The sequence below is a fragment of the Chenopodium album genome, chromosome 17 (assembly GCF_948465745.1).
Source record: "Chenopodium album chromosome 17, dcCheAlbu1.1, whole genome shotgun sequence".
Taxonomy (NCBI): Eukaryota; Viridiplantae; Streptophyta; class Magnoliopsida; order Caryophyllales; family Amaranthaceae; genus Chenopodium; species Chenopodium album.
In genome coordinates this window covers 3,097,688-3,119,278 of record NC_137850.1, presented here as the reverse complement: position 1 = coordinate 3,119,278, position 21,591 = coordinate 3,097,688, and positions in this window count along the sequence as shown.

Sequence of the window (21,591 nt, the reverse complement as noted above, 5' to 3'; positions counted from 1 at the left end):
CGAAATAATTTTCCATAGTTTCTATTAGAGTATGAGAAGCATATTTATACAACCTAAGAGATTAGGGCTTATGAAATAGGCCTGTTAGCTATACAATATACACAATAAATATAGGCCTTAACAATTGTGTTTAGATGATATCACTCTGGTAGCTAGTAAAGTACTTCTTACATGAAATATAAGTTGTGTTGGTATCAACATAGTTTTTTGTTGATATTTAAACGATGTCATTTAATATACTTTATACCAACTTTACGAGTATTATTAATGTCATTGAAAACTTAAATTATTAGAGGATGTGATTTTCAAAATTTTCACCATCAAGGTGATTGGGTTATTGAAATGAGTTAGTTCATTTTAGGAAATTTAATTTGGCCCCTTTTTAAAAAATTTATTTTGTATTTTTTTTATGCTAGCTAGGACTCTAGGAGGCTTATTTTAAAACTCATAAATAATTCAGAAAACATACTCCTATCTGTAGCAATCTTCATAGCAATATGTAACATATAAGGATGAGAAAGGGTTTTTTTTTTAGTTGTTAGTTTAGAGCATATATATTGCACATGTCTAAATAACAAGATCAAATCTCATATTATAATATTATGAAAAAAGACATATTACATACTCTTAATTATTTACGTTGGTCTACAAGATAATGAACTTGTAGTGTACCTACCAAAAAAATATACTCTTAATTATAATAATGTTTTTTTTTTTCAAAAAAATTTATTTAAAGTAGTACTTATTCTTATACCAAACCAATCAATAAATTACGAAAAATTTCATTCTACACATGACATAATACTCGTGTTGCACATAAACAATGCAAATTCAGTCAATTTTGAAACAATAGCATTCAAACAAAGCACAAATACTTCAATAAACAACTTCATTGTCTCATGATCTCGTCCATGCTTCACACTTCCATTCTTTAATCATAAGTAATCATGTTCATGTCATAAACCATAAAAAAAAATACGGAGTTTTAAATATTTACCTACTTTAACAAATGAATTTGTTATATATTCTTCGATCCAAGAAAAATTATATAGAGTAGTTGTTATAAATATCTATGAAAACATATGATTTTTTTTTTAAGAAACATATGACTTTAATTAAGAAAAACTAGAGCTGTCAAAAACTGACCCGATTCGAGAAGCCGACCTGAATCGACAATGATCTGAACCTGATCTGTACCCGAACAATGGGGTGAAACTAGTGACATGTAACCCGACCCGAATCTACCTGATGTTAACCGACAACCGATTTGATCCAATACTTTATGACCTAAACCCGAACCTACACTTGATCTGATAGTAACCGTCAATCGATTTAATCTGACCCGACAACAATCCGAACCCGAATTAGTACCCGACCCGATTAGAACCTGAAAACGATTTTAACCCAACACAACCTGTTATTGATCCGAGTCATGAAAGGTTTAATAAAATTTTACACACCTTTCGTTCAGCTGGTACAGTTTTGTAAACCCTCAATCCTTAACAAAATATTGGTACAATTTGTTCAGCTAATATACCTTTTGTTCTCTATTACTTTGCATATAGGCTTAATAAAATCTTGATAATGTTTGATTAAATTATAAAAGACGTAATTACATAAATTCAGCTTCACCACATCGATATTTATTCGAATTGAACTTGAACCAAAACCAAGAATGATCTAACTTTAAGATTATCAGACCAAATAATTATCTAACCCAACCCTAACCCGAACCCGAATGTACCATATATTAACCCGTCCAAACCCGACTCAACACAACCCGAACCTGAAATTGAACTTGATCTGAATTTGACTCGAATCGAACCCGACCTATACCCGAAAAGGTTAACGACCCGGAATAATCTAAACTGAAATTGACCCGACCTAAACCTGAACCTGATCGGAGACTAGATTGACCTGACATAACCTGATACTAATTCAATCCGAAACCTGATTTAACCCGACCCGAACCCGACTTGAATATCCAAATTGTCAGCTCTAAGAAAAACCCACGAGTTGGTGGCAAAGTTAGACCATTTCACAATCATAATAAAAAAAAAAAAATAGTTTAAGTAAGACTACTTCCTCTTACGTCGTCTGTATCTTGGTACAACCAAGACAAAGCTTGGGAATACTGCAATCTACTTGTAATTATTAAAGTATTTTCTTGGACTTGGTCCAAGATTTCACAAATATATCATAAACATCTTAGAATAATTAAGCAAAATGTAAAAGGAGTAGGCCAAAAAGAATTGCATACGATGTCTATGCATTATAATATAATTATTCGATCCTTTTCCTTTTTAATTTTTTATGGTCCAATTAGAATCATAATAATTTCTAATGCAAATGGGATTTCTACCTTCATGAAGTATTTAATAGAAAAATAATTACATGAGATTGAAAAGATAATTGTATAGTTTCTGTACTACTCCGTATATAGTATTAACTATCTTGGGCCTTGCTGTGCTCTTCCTTCAAAAAATAAAGTAAACCCTACTATGACATAAGTCAATTTAAGTAACACTTGTAATTATAAACCCTTGAAAATTACAATATATTAACTCAAGAACATAACACGTCTAGAAATTGTTGGCAGATTCCTACTTTATTCCAACTATGTATAGCTTTGAAGCAATGTCAATTCACAATTTTCCAATATCGCCATGCATATCCACATGTGCGAAAAAGTTGATAAGTGATAGATTTCGTTACTAACTTTCTATCATCCTAAGTTTCCATCATTCCATGAAGTACTATTAGTAATCAATGCTATCAAAGCCTCTTCATCGGCACACTACCACAACTATCATATATCGACTAAATTGAAATGAACACCCTAAAGAAATTAAGGGAAGAAAAAGACTTAAAAATTACACAATCTATGAAAGAATGATGAGAAGATTCGATATGATTAGGTGAAATTGAATTGGGCATTGACATGTGAAATTTGGTGTTTTCATGCGTTGTTTTTGGCAATAACTTGGTGGAGTTTAGTGGAAGTGTTAGACATGCTTGGTTGAAGGAAAGGAACAACTTTTAATTTTTCTACAAAACTTTGAAGAGCAATAAAGATGGAAAATATGTTTTGGGTTATACTTGAAAAAAAGAATACTAAAATTGTGCCACTAAGCTAGGTGATAAGTTAAATGAGTAGCAAATGAGGTTTGATTATTAGGAAACTAGATAATACCTGAGCCATGCTCGGTTTTTAATAAGGGTAATTAAAATTAAATATGGAAGTCCTAGGAAAAATGTTCTCTAAAAGTCCTTCATAATAATAATTAATTAAAGGAAAATGTGAAAGATACCACCATGTAAAGTAGTGAATTTTGACATTACCACCTCAAGTTTTTTATTTTTATTTTTATTTAATCGTATCACCTAGTTTTTTCCAAAACGTTTAAAAGTACCACTATTTTTTTGAGTGGCGTCATTATGGATCCTACTTTTTCATTTTCCCTCTCTTTCCCCTCGATTTCCCTTGATTTCCCCTATCTTCTCCCCTCTTTCTACCAATTCATCTTGCAAATTTGATTTCAATGATAGCATTTTCGCAAATTATAGTATTAATTTCTGCAATTAAACCTTCAATGAATTGAATTGATTAGTGTAATTAGGGTTTGGGTAATCAATTTGGGGTTTTGCTCAATTCAAAAAATTAGGGTTTATGAATTGATTAATTGGATGAATAGCTGGACAATTAAAACATGTAATTGGGGCGAAAACACAATTAAAACATGTAATTGGGGCGAAAACACTAACACAATCCCGGCCATGATGATGTCACTCAGAAAAATGGTGGTACTTTTTAGCGTTTTGGAAAAAATTAGGTGGTACGATTAAATTAAAAAAACTTGAGGTGGTAATGTCCAAATTCACTACTTTACATGGTGGTATTTTTCAAATTTTCCTTAATTAAAGTATAAAGTTTCTAGACACATTAATAATTCTGCAAAAATCTAAACGGAAAAAAATAGAGTTTAGGGGGGAAAATTCCCTCCAAAAAGAACTCTAATATAGTTTAAATATATAGATAGATGGGCTTAACGGTTGAGTAGGAAAATTTTTCATGAGATAGTGACATGTGTACAACTTTGAGAAAAGATGACATCAGTGGTTGCTATTTTAATAATAGTTATAGATTTATCTCCTAAATTGCTAAACTTGCCTGTCAAAGTGTCTAACCTAATTTGGTATCGAGGGATTATATTATACTTCCTCCGTCCCTGAAAGAACGACTCTTTTGGGCTGATTTTGCGGTTATTAAGAAAGTGAAAAAGATAGTAGTTAAACTACATTGGAAAGTGAAATTCACATTGGGTTTGCAAAAAAGTAGAGAAAGAAAATAATAAAAGTACATGGAAAAACAAAATTTACATGAGGAAGCTAACTTTGTATAAATATTGTTGCAAATTGGAGAGTATTTTAATGCAAATGGAATGATAATTTTGGAACTAGATTTAGACCGTAAGGGTCATTCTTTTGGGAACGGACGGAGTAATTTAATATAGGAAAAATTGCCCGGAATAATCTCACCTTTGGGTCGTCCGCTAAAAATAATCCCACTTTTGGATTATTTTTAAATAATCCAACCTTTACCCCGATCTGCTCCCAATGGTCTCAAGTGATCGGTTACCTGTTACAAAGGTAATTTTTTTTTTGGGTTTAAAGTACACGTCTCACCATACAATTTGTCTGAAATTTTAAATTAAAAAAAAAACAAAAAAAAGGAGCAGCCAACCACCTCCTCCGATCCACCAGACCACCAGCCCCAGCCACCGCAATACTCCACCAGACCATCAGACCGCAGCATGCGTGACGGGGGGAGGAGAGCAGTGGTCTGAGCGGCCGAACTCGAGGCAAGGGAGAGTGACGGGAGGCCGATATCGTGGTTTCGTGACGGGAGGCCGAAATCGTGGTTTCGTGACGGAGGGAGGAGGTTCGGGTGCTTTAGGAGAGGGGGTTTAGGCGTGCCTGGTTCGTGAGGGAGGCCGGGGGGTCAACGGTGGTTCAAAGGGAGGCGATCCTGGTTTCGTGAGGGTTTGAGGGTGGTTCAAGGGAGAGGTTTCGTGAGGGAGGGAGGGGGTTCGAAGGTGGTTCAAGGGAGGGGGTTTGACGGTGGTTCAAGGGAGGGGTGGCAGGGGAGGTCGGTGCACCGAGATCGGTGGCATGGGAGGTGGTTTGACTGGTTGGTGGTTTTTAAAATTAATTAATTGTTTTTTTTATTATTTTTAAATTATTTTTTAATTTATTTTTTAGACTAATCGGGTGCCAACACGTGTCAAGTAACTTGCTATAACAAGTTAATTGACCGGTTGGGACCATTAAAAAGATTGGGGGGTGTAAAGGTGGGATTTTTTAAAAATAATCCAAAAGTGAGACTATTTTTAGCGAACGGCCCAAAGATGGGATTATTGTGGACAATTTTTCCTTTAATATATGGAGGAATATAATGACATTTAGCAGTGTTCATATAAGCTACACCAAAAAACGTGATTAATTAATTTGAACTATTAAAATTAACAAATTTTACTAGTAAAAGATTTTGTATATGAACCGTTAAATAATGCGGATTAACGACTTGATTACGATTAATATTACACTGTTTGACAAAAATCAACTAACGGAAAACCTGAAAATATAATTTATGTTCAATATTTCAAGCTGGTTAATCATTCTGGGATATGACCTCGAGAGGCACTGTAGTTTGTATGTTAATCAACAGATTTAATTAGTCTTAATTTTGTTGTTTTGGACTGGCCCAAGAGACTAAAGAAGTAGATTGTACTTTATAGCAAATTAGCCCAATACAATTAAGCAGCAAAGTCAAAAGTAGAAAGTTCGAAACTACTCAATAATGGTTTCATTTTCGTACTCTTTGCAATTTGTATCAACCCATTTTTATACACTCACCTTTTTTTTTTTTAGGTCTTTTGGGAAGGTGTTCAGAAACAAAATCAAACTAAACTTGGTCTAGTGGTAAGATTGTCACCTTTTAACCTTGAGGTTAAGGGTTCAATCCCCACTAAAGATACTTTGAGAGTGAGGAACTGGAGATCCCTTACCCTTTCTCCTCACTCTCAAAATGACTGACCTGCAAATACTGAACCAATAAAACTGTAAAGGTTGAGATATGGTCATTTCATACACTCACAAGGTTAACCACCCATAAACACCTCTAATGAATAATGATAAAGTACTTTTCTTTCATATTTATATTTTTGACCTAAATATATATTCAATCTAGATAAGAATAATAATATAAAATCATCAATGTTTTGCATTTCTACATTTGTACCAAACATGAAGAAATAAAATCCTATTCTCAATTTGCAACAACAATGAAAATGTTCTTCAGGTGGTTAAGGTGTCTTTTCTTTCTTTCCTTAGTACTTGCCCTACCTGCCAATCTGCCATACACGGTAGCTAAATTCAAGTTGTGATAAATAATAATACTCGAATATTATTTTTTTAAGGTAAAGAATAGAAGTGCAAAATTAATGGGCATTAAATCAGATCTCAATATTAGCAAAAAATTAAAAAACTTGATAATGGTTATTTTCTATCTAAGGTTCAATTCCTCCATGGCCAAACTCTACCCAGATGCTTATTTTTCCATAAAAGGAAAAAAAAAATTAATGGAGATCGGAGAGAGAGAGAGAGTTAACAACCTTTAGCAGAAAGGATCCTTATTAATTATTACCATAGTCGTCGTTAAAGCCAACTACGAGTATTTTAGTTGGCTAAAATTTTGAGTATTATAACAATTTAACTAACACTACCTAAGATTGAATCTCGTCAACAACTCAGCATATATACTCTTTGTGCTCACTAAACAATAATATACTATGAAAAAAAAAAAAACCGAATTATTGTACAATTCATCCAAAAACATTATTGGAAAGGAAGAAATGAATGAAATAATACTAGGTGCAAATGTTACAGAATAATTGAAGAAGGGAAAACCAGCAATGTCTTTATTTCAATAAACATTGTGTTAAATTAAAAATTAAAAAAAAAAGAAAAAAAAAAAGCGTCGGTATCCGACCAATGTTACAAGTTACAACTAATATTATTGTCCTATTTTCTCATCCAAAAAAAAAAAAGAAAAAAAATTACACCTACTTCTTAAGATGAACACCATTTTTTTTTTTTAAAAAAAAAAAAAAAAAATACTATTTCTTAACAAAAAAGTAATTTAAAAAAAAAAAAAAAAAAAAAACCTACATGATAAATGGATAAGAAAAATATAAATCAAAATCAACCATAAAAAAAATACATTTAAATTTTTTTTGCAAAATAAACTACATGATAGATGGATAAGGAAAAAAAGTAAGAAAAAAGTTTGAAAAAATTAGAAACAAATTAAAGGAGATCATGAAGAGCAATGCCTGGCTTTCCCATGTACGCCGCCGCGTCCAAAACTCGAAAAAACGATCAAGTTTCTGTAGGATGAAAAGTAACAATAATCTCCACCAATTTATGAGCCACCATGCCCTCCTTTAACATGCACACACGCATTGCGTGTGTGCATAAAAACGGATCAGGATCCTTTTCAGTTCGACCTTTTCCTTCTTCATCTTCATCTTCATAATTTATAATATTAACACCACATACCATATAAAAATTTGTTTGTGCTATACACTCTTTACATAAGATAAAAAGGAACCCTTAGCTTGAAAAGTCGAAAAAAGAAATAACTTGATTGAGTTATTATTATTACATACAACAAGAAGTATAAATAATATAATAAAAAAGAATTAAGACAAAGAAGATGTAATTAATATTTAGAAGATGAAAAGGTGTTCCCAAGAAGATGAAGACGAAAGTTTTCCCGTTAATGTTGGTATTATTGTTGTTTCCTAAGCATGAATGTAAGGAAAAATTTGAAGAAGATGGACTTTTTGTTTCACACGTACTACTTGCTTGTATGTTGTTTAATTTTCTCTCTCCTATATTATTTTTTATTTAAGCAAAAGAGTCAATGATTTTAAAGGGGTGATTAAATGACCCCATATGAAATGAATCAACTATATGATTTTTTTATACACTTGTAATTAATTTTCTTAATTATAATTTAATGGGTTTTCACGTACTATGAAGAAAACTAGCCTTGATTTGAGGGAGCAACGTCGTAGTTCCAAAAAAGTTTTTTTTTGATTCTTATTTGTTCCTTTCAACGTTTGTGGACCCATCTATGTACCGGATCCATACAAATATTACTACCATCTACACTAAATCTCAGGACTTTTTTTTTAATTTCTATGGAGTACTTTCTTTTAAGGAGTAATAATCTTGTGATAAATGCAAACCTCCATAAGAAGCTAACACATACATCAATCGACGAGTGTTTTTGTCAAAAATTTAGAGGTATTAGGCTGACCTATCAGTCCAGTTTAAAAATAGCTTTAAAAATTTGCTTTAATCCAATATTCCTGTCATTATTTTGCGGGTTAGGCATGAAAATTTTTACCCCGGCCCTATATTTGATCACTTTGATATAAAAAAAAAAAAATTCAAAATACAATATCATTTTAGGAAATTATTATATGCTAATTTTAGGGTTAATATCACTACTCTTTATTGAATTTTGTAATACTCCTAAAATATTGCATTGCTTCTAAACTAATGCATGACAAGGTTTTTGCATTGATTAGTGTTATTATTATATTGATTGATTATGCTTTATATTTTTTATCCAATTTTATAAGAGGTATCAATTTAGGTCATTGTTTGAGGTTTGGATTGGGACTAATCGGCCTGACATGGATCGAATCTAGTACAGATTTGAGTCATACATGTAAAATTATTGTATGTACCCATGTAGATCGAATTCTAAATGGGGTCACTTTCGAATTAGGTCGAATCAATTTATAATACCTCTGAACTGCCTCCATCGTATTTAACACTCCTTAGGGTATATCTATATAAAATTAATACTCCAAACCTACTTCAATTCTCTGTTATATTCAAGGTTTGGCTCTAGCTTAAACAACAATTGTAAGCATAGCCTTGGTGCACGTAGTGGAACAAAAATTGTGTGTTGGGGGTGATGTGCTCAATGACATATCATCGTAGATGAATGAATGATGGCTAGCAATGAGATTGGGTAAGGGGGTGGGTCATGGGTGCACGTGTGGAGCCAATGTAATGGTGGTGATGGCTATGTATACGTAGTTGTAGTGATGAGACGAGTACCATGCATAAGACTAGAGTGGGTCATGGTTGATGAGATTGGTGTGTGGTTGGTGTGGTGGTAGGGAAGGGTACGGTGGAGAAAAACTTTGAAGAAGGGAAAAAAAAATCTGTTTTTATGACAAAAGCAAAAAAAAAGGAAAATCAATTCACCGAAATAAGACCTTATATTAATATGGTAACACATAAATAGTCAAGCATGGGTTTCTTTTTGGAAGAGTGTTTTTGGTTTCCTCTACACTTTTTCTATTGGGAGGGATTTTCTCTTAGGACTTTAGGAGGGTTTTTTTTATCCTCCACTGCTGGATTTTTTCAATGTTTTTGAAGGTTTCCTTCTCTCGATCTTCTCCCCTTTCTCTCCATCTCGATCTATCATCTCTTCTCTTCTTGCTCTTAGTTGTGAAACTTTATAGAGGCTTACACGGTGTTCTTACCGGTGGTAACCCTCAAAAATCTTTTAATTGCTTTCAATAAATATATCTCTTCTTTTAGATGATAATTATATTTTCTTTTTATGTTTGTATGGCGAGAATTAAAGATCTAGGGTTTCATAATCTCTACAAGAGTCCTGAGGACCACATGGGTATTTTCACTCAAATGACATCAAGCCGAATTAGTGCGAACTCACAGATTGTATTGTTTCAGATAAAATATTTAATTAAGGCAATTGTTAATCAAATCTGCGACGTATTTAGGTTTAAGGTGTTATGTAATTGTGTTGGAATTCTTGATTTCTTAGGAATTATATGTAAGAGTCGTTTGACTATATTTTATTAATGAAATTCCTTTTCTTCTTGTAAAAAAAAAAAGACCTTATATTAATATGATGATTATAATAAATAATTAAGATAAGAGAGGATTTTTATTCATCTTAAATAGAACGGGTTCACATTAATTTATTATGAACTACTAATACTTGAGACACTTTGGTCGTTTCATACTTTTATTAGTTTTAAAAATGTCGCTATGTTAAAATAAAGATTATTATGTTAAAATAAAAGTCATTATTTTAAAGATTAGAAGAGGTTAATTTTTTAAAAAAGAAAGTTTTCATACACCAGTCAATAATATAAATAAAAAAGGTCACTATGTAAAAAAATTAGGGTCACTATATTCAACCTAACCCTTCAAAAAAAGAAAATCAATAAATAAAACTCATTATATTAAAATTAGGGTTACTATATTTAACATGACATCAGTTGCATGCATATAGACCTCAACTAGGTTCACTACAATAATATTATTGTGAACTAGGTCGTGTACAGTACTCCACACAAGTTTATTCCATTTTTATACAGTAATACTCATTTTTCATTACTACAAAGTACAGAAGTACAAATGTATTGGAAGTCTAACCATCTTGTATAGAAAAATTTATTAAGAGTTTATTACTCCCTCCGTTTTTAAATACCTACTCCACTTTTCTTTTTTGGCCGTTTTTAAATACTTGCTCCATTTCTTTATTTGAAAAGATTTTACAATATTAAATTAATTTCTCTCACCTAGTGGACCCACCATGATCATATTTTATTATTTCATATTCTCTCTCCTCTAGTTCTCTCCACTACTTTTGTTTTTTTTATAATTTTTTATTCTTCCACCTACCCCGCTACCTCCATATTTTAATATTTTTTTTTCCAAATTCTCTTAAAACTCCGCACATGAAGAAATGGAGCAAGTATTTAAAAACGGAAGGAGTATCTTTAATTTTGTATCATTAAATTAAGCTTTGATGTTATGTTGGAATGGTGGTCAATAAGTTCTCATTTTTTCATTTCAAAATAAAGTTGCATGTCTAATTACCGTGCAACATCGTTCATTTAATTGAGAAGTTTGCAATGAATTAAACTCTTCTCATGAGAAGAGAGTGTCATGTAACACATAAACTAACGTTTCTAAAAATGTACTTTTTTTTTTTTTTTGGGGAAGTATAGCTAGATAGATGTTGGGTGCACTCAGTGATGGACATGTTGCTAATGCTTGCATTTAGATATAAACAAAATCTTCCTCAGATCCCTTAAATTAGGAGAAAAGCTCTAACCACCTTTACCGCTATCTATCCCTCACTCTCATCTTCTACATGCACTAGAATACTAGATATAATCAATGTACGTGTAGGAGATGCAAGCCAAATTAGTATTCTTGTTAATTAGTACAGTAGATTCTTAGCTTTCTTCATTAAACTTAGATATCTAGTTATAAATTTATATTTATATTTTCTTAAATCTCAAAGCAAACACGTAATACCTAAATACGTGTCTAGGCCACTCTTTCAGTCCGAATGACATGGTGACATCTCCTCGCAGATGCAACCTTAATTATTCTATTTACATTAGAAAATGTTTATATTAAAACTTGAGCCCACAACTCTGAGACATTAATAGCTTACCAACTAATCTATAACATTTTATTGCTTTTATTTATTTATATAATAATATAATACTATAATTGATTAGTTGATTAAATGTCATACACTATTAATGAAGAGATTTTTATTTAACAAATACATAACAATTAAATTAAATAAAAACTTCTCTTTAGCAAAAACTCTACATATAAAAGATAAAACGTTCTTCTTGTCCTCTTTCATAGTGTTTATAGCCATTTTTAACAAGAGGGTCTAACAATTCATTGTAGCTGTGAAGTTAATTTAATTTCATATGAAAAAATAACTAATTGTTCAACGCCTTATTAGAGGTTCTTTTGCATTACTTTATTTTAAACAAAAGATTGGTTCAATCCAAAATCAATTCTAAAGTGTTTTGGTATTAAATCTGACCATAAATCGAAAAACCATAGTATTTTTTTTACCTCAAAATACTGGACCAATTATGGTCCGCTCCTATTCATTTTTTGGTCTAAACTTATAAACTAGATCGATTTTTTAACAACCCTAATTATAAGGTGATACGCCACGTACACAATGAGACTTAGACCAAAGACCTCCCTTAAACGACATCTGCTTACTACTTTGAGCCAACCCTTGGTTTTAATTTTAGTGTTCTAGCTCATCCTAAAGTATAGTTGTTGTCCTTCTCATGTTATAAATGTGGGCCCTATGAATATGAAGATGTGCCGTGAGTGTGGAGGATAGAAGTTTCCTGATAAAATGATGCACTTAATTTCATAATCTGAGTTATTCCATCTACTACGGAGTAATACTGACTACTCTAATCAAAACATTCATGAATCTGCTGTCGGTCTGCCTCCTTTGTTAAACCCATCACATGCACATTAATACCAGACTGATCGATTAATCATAAATTTCCTTATTCTATTTTTGTTTATGATTATTTCATGTACCTCATATAAATCGGACAATATATTCCTGTCTCTAGTATGTCAATGCATTTTTTGTACACATTAACACTAATTGTGTCATTGTGATAAGTAGATGACAACATCCAAATGTATCATAGAGAATCTTAAAATAAATAATAATAATGAAAATAGAGATTATTATATATATGAAGAATAAAATTGCTTATACATACAGTTCAAGTATATAATATCATTGTTCTATTAAAATTCTCCTTAAAAGATGAGCTGTTTAAACATTGAAAAATTCAAATGTGGATCAAATTATTTGATGAAACATTCAATATAATGAAAATTTAATTCGGATCTTTTAGTGTAATCTATTATGATCGATCTGCTTTTGAATTTTTGCACATCCCTACAAACCCTACATACATATCAAGATATCATACAAAGTATATGATAACTTGATGTTTAGAAAACTAAAAATATGTTTGTGAAGCAAATAGAGCCTAATCGAATAAATAAACACCATTGTGATAATGTTACAAAATCAGGAGTAATAATTTAGTTTTATTACATCCATTTCTAACTTTTAGCTTTGATCTTTACTTGACTTTTAACTTCTTATTTGTCAAGTTCAATTAAGGGTTTTTAAGTTGGGCCTCTGGATTGTGAGTTGGAAATTAGTGTGAAAATGGTATCCGTGTTTGAAAAGTGAGTACCTTGAGGCTTATAGGAACAACAAGTGTTTAACCATTATATATTTACTTATTATATGGTGGTATGTGCGACATATGACTTTTCGTGTGTGTAATTTACGGAAAACAAACGTGTGGAACAATACCCTTTTTGATAATGACAAAAGGGAGAAGAATATGTATGATGCTTATGGTATGCTGTAATTAAGTCCAAAGTATATATATATTGATAATGATGTGTATTGCTAAGTTTCTACCCATGTGAAGTTCCTGTGTATGTTCCTAAATTGTTCTAATGTTATTTCCTTAAAGAACTAAGGGGGAATAAATGTACGACGATCTATCCTTTAATATGTGATAAGCATCATTAGTTTGTCATCATCAAAAAGGGGGAAATTGTTGAGTAATTAGGTTTTGATGATTGTAACCTAATGATGATTATCAATCTAACATGTTTGTAAGTTGTGCATAAAAATAACAAGTTATGCTTGGAACAAGATACAAGGAACCAGAGTATTGACAAGTATATATATAAGAAACTTGAGCAATATAAGATAAGCAATAGAGGAACAAGAACAATGATGAGTGTTATGGTTGATAAGCATGATGATGGCGAAGGAACCATGAAGGTAACTATATATGTAAGTAGGTGTTTGCATTTGTTAGCTTCATGAGGTAAGTGCTCCATGCATACATGAGTTGTATATGTGTAGGAGTATTTATGTCGCTTTATGTTTAACTAGTTCTCTCACTTGAAATTTGTTTATGACAAACAAACTTCAATCTAATGTTCTCTTAACTGTTTATGTGAAGACAGGAACTGACTTAGGTGAAGTTAATGGGTTGGAACATAGAAGACTTGATGAGGAACAAGAGAGAATGAATGAACCTAAGGCAGGTTCTCATACGAGAAACAAACCACAAAGGAACCTGAAGATATTCTCCAATGAGATGCAGAAGGAACTTTCGGCAGGCTTTCCCACGAGAGCCGGAGCATGTTCTCTAACAGGTACATGAGGTGTTCCCTAACAAGTACACACAAGGAGCTTCCTAACAAAAGCATGACAACAAGCTAAAGAGTGAAGCTTGGACTGCTGTAGACACCTAAAAATGTCTCCCCAAAACTAAACCCAATGATGAACAACCTTTCACCACCATTATTGGTTGGGTTGAGTATTTAAACTTTGGAGTGCTTAAATCCATGTTTCCATTCAATATATTTCATAAACCAATCCATTTCCTACCTCATTTCCCTACACCATAACTTGTTTTCCTCTTTTCGTGTCCACATCACAATTCGAGAGAAACTGATTTTGTGGCCCTATAATTTTGATCCAATTATTCTTTTTTTGGATAGGCCTTGAAATAAGATTTCCAAAAATATATCATAAGCCCAATTTCGATTTAAAACGAAGAAGATATGAGCAAAATACTAAACTCGGCCCAAAACCGACACCATTTCACTAAAACGGACATATCTTAAAATATAAAAATGATTTTGACCTGATTCAAATTGTGTTGGAAATTAGACTTGATAAGCTTTCCAATGTATATTATATGCCTTATTCCGAATTACGGATCAAAAGTTATCATAGTTTTAAAAACGCATAAAAAACTGGAATTACCGCGCAACAGCTAAAATGCCGCGATGCGGCAAGAACTGACGTGGCACGGTGCATAATGGCGTGACAAGTTACTCTACACCGTGTCACGGTGCCTTTTTCGTGTATATTCCTTATTTCCTCACGTATTTCGAAAAAAAAAGTACACCGTGACACGGCACCACGTGCCGCGCCACGGTGGACTTTGCCGCGTCACGACATTTTCTGCCGTGTCACAGTGCTTTTTTCATGTATTTTCCACGTTTTTCTCACATGTTTATGAATTTGGACGCATTTCGGAAAAAGCAGTGCACCGTGACACGGCGCCACATGCCGCGCCACGGCAGCTTCTGCCGTGTCACAGTACCCATACCACTTCACGGGATTTTCCGTGTTTTCTTCGCGTAAAACCCGAACGCGTTTTATCTTTTTAGGGCAGCTACTTCCCCGCGTCACGGCATATTTTGCCGTGTCACGGCACTTTTTGTCGTATCGCGGCAACCTCTGCCGTGTCACGACGCCCCAAAACTAGAGTTTTATCTTTTTAGGGTTCCTTGTGTCCCCTCTACTCATTTTCTCTATAAATACCCCCCTCCTTTCTACAGTTTGGGGCACAAAATTATTCTCTCTTCTACACCAAAAATCATTCTCTTCTCTCTCTCATACTCTAAGCCTTAAACTTATATTCATATCTACATCATTCCTTCCTTAAGCACTCCAAGGAGTCCATACTTAACACGAGGTTCCGTCCTTAAATCGAGGCGTGAAAGGTATAATTAACCGAGGGTTTGGATCAAATCAACTCTACTTTTTATTTAATTTAATTTAATTTCAATTTGATTTATATTTTTAGGGCAGCTACTTCCCCGCGTCACGGCATATTTTGCCGTGTCACGGCACTTTTTGTCGTATCGCGGCAACCTCTGCCGTGTCACGACGCCCCAAAACTAGAGTTTTATCTTTTTAGGGTTCCTTGTGTCCCCTCTACTCATTTTCTCTATAAATACCCCCCTCCTTTCTACAGTTTGGGGCACAAAATTATTCTCTCTTCTACACCAAAAATCATTCTCTTCTCTCTCTCATACTCTAAGCCTTAAACTTATATTCATATCTACATCATTCCTTCCTTAAGCACTCCAAGGAGTCCATACTTAACACGAGGTTCCGTCCTTAAATCGAGGCGTGAAAGGTATAATTAACCGAGGGTTTGGATCAAATCAACTCTACTTTTTATTTAATTTAATTTAATTTCAATTTGATTTATATTTTTTTTTATTGAAGTTACTATCAATTTATTCATGATATAGCAATTTTAAGGAATGCGCGTAATGTGAGTAATTAATTAATTTAATTACTTATTTTATTTTTATATTGCTAGTATCATGATTAGGTTGATTTATATTTGGTTTGACTAACAATTTATTGTTGAATTGCTTCCAATATTAATGTTTATTCTATTATTATTATTATTGATAACCAGATTGTATGTTTAAAGGGAATATGTAATTGAAAGTCACGCCTAATAAGATAATTTGGATGACCGATTCAGGTTCCTTTTTAATCTTGTTATTAATTAAAGTGATCACTAATATTTTAGAATTATGTGTTGCATTAATATTCAACCAATTTAGCCTAATAATAGTTTGGAGCAAATTGAATCTTTGTTTGCATGCCTTTGAGATCGCAGGGAATACTTTTTACTATAAGAATCGAGTAGAGGCCAATATGGGCGAATGTGACTCCATGACTCACTTCGTACCATCATCCCCAATCCTCCTTTCGTGGTTCCGAACCATATGGAGTTAGTAATCTCATGGATTATGAATGGGGTGTAACCTTCACGGGTCAATCGTTGTTGCCTATCGTTGTCCCTTTATTCGTAGTTGCCTTTTATGATCCGTAAACGGTTTACAAGTTCCTTAAAAACTTGTTGGCGGCTCCCTACTTTCCTTGTCCCTAATCGTTGTCCCTTATCGTATATGTCAATTCCCACTTCCTAAGAGTACCAAACATATTCACACATGCTTTTGCGTAGGCGCACTTTAAACGACGCCTACAACTGCGAAGATGACAACAAGTTCCAGAAAGGAACCTGGTCTGCGAGTTCCAATAAAGGAATGAACAATAGTGATAGCAAGTTCCATTTAGGAATTTGGACTGCGGTTCCAGATGTGGAATATTTCCCCGAGATCTAGAATACGTCAATACTACAAGATTCCAGAACAAGAGTTTCAAAGAAACAACAGGAAAACGGAGAAATAGAAGTATATCGTTCTAGGATTCATGTAAGTATGTTGGAAATAAAAGTCAATCTGGAACAAGTCTATAAAACCAAGGTTGAACTCCATATACAGTCAATGAAACTAGAGTTACTAACTTGTCAGGAACTCAGAGACTGTCAGAGTTCCAAAACCTAATAGAAACTTAAGTTTGCACGTCGTTAAAAGTCGGTTTTAATGATATAAATATTTATCTAATAAGTGCATATCTTTAAGGGATTTGGTTTTACAGAATAAAGATATTTATTTTCTAATAAATCCCTTTTGGAAAAAGATAAGTTATTTTTGAAAAGTATTTTCAGCACAAAAGAAGTTTAGAATAAAATATGATTTTATGATAAGTATATCTTTGGAAAAAGATAAGCTATTATATTTGGAAAATATAAGTTTGGAATAAAATCTGATTTTATGATAAGTATATATTTTGAAAAAGATAAGCTAGTATATTTGAAAAGTATAAGTTTGAAATAAAATCTGATTTTATAGCAAATATATTTTATTATTATTAACAGAATATATATATTTTTAACAAAAAGATATACTTTTGGAAAACTTATTTATGAAAATATCTTTTAAACATATCTTTTGATAAAACTTATCTTTTACGAAAAGAATGATTTGGGTGTACTATAAATTTGCTCATATGTATTCATTCAAATTTGAGGCTGATGAAGTGGAGTGGTCGTGCTTAATGGTTTCATCTTTCACCGCGAAGATAAGTCAAACCTCCAGGTCAAAGTTCCAGTCAGGGTTTGGTTTGAGTTCGTCCAGTAAGTTCCAGACATATCTTGAGTGTCCAGCATATTAGTTTTATCTCTTTATTCATTGATATGTATTTAGATTTATTCTTTGAGATCTTGTAATTGGTAAAAGGGTTTTTAGTGTTTTATGTATTGGGGTGTGAGAGTTCGTAAGAAGTCTCATTATCATAATTGTATGAGTGCAAAGTGTGAGCTTCTAGGGTGAAGCCGAGTGAGCTTCTAGTGAGAGGCCGAGTGAATAGTACTCTGGGAGTATTGAGTAGAATCTAAGTCTGGGATTTAGATTGGGTAGGATAGGGTCCTATCGAGTAGCAAGTTCAATCAGGAACTTGTGAGTAAAGGTCTTATTGTAATAGGTTGTAACTAGGAGTGTTTGGCCTATTATAGTGGATTGGTTTGGCTTGAAATCCCTTGGAGGGTCGAGGTTTTACTTCCAATTAGGCCCTAGATGGTTTCCTCGTAAAATCCGCTTTGCATTGTCTAAGTTCCTAACAGCTATCAGTTTATATTCCGGAAAAAGTAGGCACTAGAAGCATACTACAATTCACCCCCCCTCTTGTAGTATAACATCCGAAATAACATATTAGCCTAATAATATATCTCTCATTTAACTAATTAAGTACATACAGATATAAAAAAAAAGTATTTAACTTATAATAACCCTAATTTAGTACTCTATAGACCGTAATAGAGTAAAAGAGTAACTTATTTATCCACATACACTATTGGGTAAGTTTATCCCATCCACATTTTTTGAACATAGGCTAACATGTACTAGTACTAGTGTAGTAGTGTACTACTACATACATACGTGCTTCATTGTTGGATACTAATTACATCTTACATGGTTGATATCCCATCTTACAAGGTATGTATCTCATTTTAGTTGTGGGGCTGGGTTTCGCCGCCAACAGCTTGGGCCTCATGTGGACTACAACGACGAAGACAATGTCCCTCGTACCAACCACCATACCTACAACCACCACCGTAGCTGCCACCTCCACCTCCATAGCCACCACTACCGCCTCCACCAGGTCTATGGCCACCGCCACCATATCCTCCGCCATGACCACCACCACCACCACCGTAGCCTCCACTACCTCCACCATAGTTGCCACTCACATCGTACTGATCCGGGAATTCCATTGTGTTTGTCCTTTGAACATATGTTGCATTATATTATAATCAAAACAAATTGATTGTATGGAATATGTGTATGATTTATGTATACAAGAAAATGGAATAATTGTATATCAAACGACTCAATGTACAATATATACTACGTACTCTGCTAAATTATGACATGCTCCTCAGCTTTAGAGGGAGTATAATAGAATACAAATCAAAGTACATATATAAGGCTTAATATTGTAGTCAGAAATAGTATGAAGTATAACAATATGTATGTACTATGTAGCCACCCAAGAGGATGGATATTAAAAAATTTTAGAAGACAAATACTTCGCATGATAGATTTAATTTAGTAACTCATGATAAATTTAATTCAATAATTCTATATAGTATACGAGTAACATTTTTCAAAATACCGCATATGTATATAGATAATGAACAAGTTTAAATACTAACATGTTTCTTGATATTTTCCACCAATGCCTCCCCCACCACCTCCTTTTCCACCTCCCTCATAGCCTCCACTACCACCACCCTTACCACCATGTCCCCCTTTAGAGCCACCTTTCCCCACTCCACCCCCACCTCCTACATGGCCATCCCCACCCTTGCCTCCTTGCTTTCCTCCACCCCACCACCCCCTTTGCCTCCTTGTCTTCCCCGGAGCCACCTTTCCCTCCTTGACTACCTCCCCCACCTCCATAACCGCCTTGTCCTCCACCCCTAGTGCCGCCTTGACCACCACCTTTACTTCCTTTTCCTCCTCATGAGCTACCCTTTCCACTACCTCCATAGCTGCCTTGCCCTCCTCCACCACCTCCTTTGCTTCCTCCTCCATGACCACCTTGCCCTCCCCCACTGCCGCCTTGTCCACCACCTCCTATGCCATCTTGACCACCACCTTTGCCGCCTTGTCCTCCTGAACTACCTTTACCACTTCCCCCACCACCACCTTTGCTTCCTCCTGAACCACCTTTTCCTCCTCCATGACCACCTTGATCTCCTCCAATGCTACCTTGTCCACCACCTCCCGTGCCACCTTGACCACCACATGTTCCGCCTTGTCCTCCAGAGCTACCCTAACCACCGCCTCCATATCCACCTTGCCCTCCTCCACCACCACCTCCTTTGCTTCCTCCTGAGCCACCTTTTGCTCCTCCACTACTGCCTTGTCCACCATCACCTTGGCCTCCTCCCGAGCCTTCCTTTCCTCCACCTCCTCCATAACTACCTTGTCCCCCTCCACTTCCGCCCTTCCCATCGCCACCTAGTCCACCACCAACTTGTCCTCCTCCGTATCCTCTACCCACTTGTGACCTATCATTGATGATTTCCCATCCACTATACATGCAAATTACATGCAAGGTCAGTATAATTAAATTAATTTGTATTGCCTCTTGAAATAGCAATATTACTTTAATTTACTCTTAACATTACCCGTTGATTCTTTATCATGGTCTTAGCATTATAAGTTTTATAAAAGCTCATTGTGCTTAAGTAGTAAGTAATAATACAAGTAGTTTTTTTTTTTTTTTTTTTTTATTGAAACAATACTCAAGCAAGCTAACCTTTTTCCATTGATGGCTCAGTTACAGATTTACTATACATACTAGATTCCTCATCTTCATCCCCTGCGAAAAATTTAAGTACAATAATCTTATCATCGAATCAATACACTCACCGTGAGTCCGTGATCATAACATATATAGAAACTACCCCTTTTGTTCCACAATATATAGTTATACAATATTTTAACGTGTGATATATGTCACGGTTTTGCTCTTCCAAGATAACATGAAAAGAACTGAATTACCATGCAAAGAAAAAAAAAAGTAATCTCCATCTATTCGTACTTAATAGGAATAGACATCCCTTTTAATAAAAAATAGCTAAACATATTTGGCTAAAATGTAAGCTTTCTTATAGTAAAAGTGAAAGTCACAAATAAATTGAATTATAAAAGTAGTAAAAGCGAAATATATCTAGATAGAAATTATCTTTTATTAACAACAGTTTATAATGAAACTTCGTAACATCCTAAAAAGGCTACATAACCTTACATCAAAGTAAGAGATAAGATCAAAATGACATAATTTATACTCCTAAGTTATAAATTTACAAGGGATTAAAGCAACGTGACAACTATTTTCGATCACAGGACGTGCTAAGAACATGGATGATTAAATTGGGATTATACTGAGTTAATACTTACGCTTATGTACTTCATTAGATGTGTTGCTATCAGCTACAGCGGTTGAAGAGATTAGAACTGCGAAAGTAAGCAGCCCTACTACAACATAAGCCTTAAACTTCATTGTTTAAGATACAAACTTTCAAAAGTTAAGTTTAATTTAGAAACTTTAGTGTTTTTACCTATGATACTCCGTATTACACTTTACACTAATTAGGAGTTTCCTAAAATCGCAAATTTATAGAGGAAATTTAAGGGACATATTTGTGCTTGGAATTTTGGTGCACCGCATAAAGTTTTTGGACATAAATGAACCGATCAATATTTTAAACATAATTTCGGACTTATCTTGTAATGTTGGTTTTGCACTTATTGTTCACACTTAAATTGAGGACCATTTTTCAGGCATTAATTCAATGGAATTACAAAATAAAAACTACGGAGTACTCGTATGTATTATACTGTATGTAT